General features: G+C 43.6%; 1 protein-coding gene across 5 annotated transcripts in view; it reads right to left on the reverse strand.

Annotated features, from left to right (window-relative positions):
- LOC122548881 (receptor-type tyrosine-protein phosphatase mu-like) overlaps nt 1–1,591 on the reverse strand; it is a 701,186-nt gene that overhangs the window by 664,343 nt on the left and 35,252 nt on the right. The gene's annotated exons all lie outside the window — the stretch shown is intronic.

Consider the following 1,591-nt stretch of genomic DNA (forward strand, 5'->3'; position numbering starts at 1 on the left):
CCGCCTGAGGCGGGAATTGAACCCGGGTCTCTGGTGCTGTGAGGCAGCAGTGCTAACCACTGTGCCACCATGCCGCCCACATTTTACAGAATGTAGTGGTTTTAGTTTATGTAGTTTTTATATTTGGTGGACCATGCGACACTAAGGCTCAGCAATTTGTGGTTCGGGTTCCTCCTCTCTGGAATTTAAATGTAATTACAGAAGATTATGGCTAATGATTTGATTAAATGGTGTACCTGGAATATCAAGGGAAGTCACTCACCAATTAAGAGGAAGAAGGTACTCTTGAGTCTTAGAAAGGAGAAGGTGGATATTGCTTTGTTACTGGAGACACATTTGGATGACAAGGGACATCTGAAATTACAGCAGAATGGCTTTGACCGCATTTATTTTTCATCATTTAATACCAGAAGAAAGAGAGTGACTATATTGATTAGGAAAAATCTCTCATTTAAATTGTTGGAATGTGTTAAAGACACATGCCGGAGGTTTATAATTCTTAAAGCCTTGATAAATGGGGAAGAATATGGCATTTTAAATGTTTATTGTCCCCCAGCTCATCCTCTTAAATTCTTGGTAGATGCTTTTTCTAAACTGATAAGTCTCAAGTCTCGGCACATCATTACAGGGGGAGATTTTAACTCCCTCATGGACCCCACAGTAGACAGGTTGCCTAAAGGTCCCTGATACCCGCTGCACAAACTAAACAGATATTGGGTTTGTGTGGGGAATTAGGGTTGGTGGACATCTGGAGGTGTCTCCACTCTACAGGTAGGGATTTCACGTTTTTCTCCAATCCGCACAGATGTCACATGAGGATTGATTTTTTTCTGACCCCTGCAGTAACCCTGCAACTGGTGGCATCCTGTACGATTGGTAATATTGCCATCTCTGATCATGCTTCAGTGTACCTCATGATTAAAATTAAGGATGTTACAGTGGATTCAACATACAGTGGTACTAGCGAATGGACCCCTTTATTCTCATGGACAGCAAGTTTGTGGAGTACGTCTCTAGGGAATTTTGGGCATTCCTAGACATCAACATAGGCTTGGTTGATAGCTCATCTGTTCTCTGGGAAACTGCCAAAGCTTATGCCAGAGGGTTAGTTATTTCATATTCCACCAGTAGGAAGCGGCAGAAGGGTGAGCAGCAATGTCTCCTTGAAGCACGGTTGAAGGCAGCTGAGAAGGCCTATTTTGACAGACCCTCATTGGTCAAACTATAGAGGATTACGGCACTGCGGTCTACACTACATTCCGTGCTCACGCAGACGGCAAAGAAGGAACTGGTTTTTGCAAAGCAAAGGTTATACGAGCATGGTGACAAGCCAGGCAAATACTTAGCATACCTTGCCAGAAAGAGAAGTGCCCCACAAACCATTACAGCGATTAGGGAAAGGTCTGGGAACCTAACATGTGATTCTAAAAAGATTAATGTGGCGTTCCAGAGATTCTACTCTAAGTTATATCAGTCTGAGAATTGTGAGGAGGGGCAGGCCAAAAGGGAATCCTTTCTTAGAGATCTGAAGCTCCCGGGTGTGACTCCCGAACAACAGTCCTTTCTCAATGCCCCATTATCAGAGCAAGAA

This window comes from Chiloscyllium plagiosum, chromosome 4 (genome assembly GCF_004010195.1).
Source record: "Chiloscyllium plagiosum isolate BGI_BamShark_2017 chromosome 4, ASM401019v2, whole genome shotgun sequence".
Classification (NCBI taxonomy): domain Eukaryota; kingdom Metazoa; phylum Chordata; class Chondrichthyes; order Orectolobiformes; family Hemiscylliidae; genus Chiloscyllium; species Chiloscyllium plagiosum.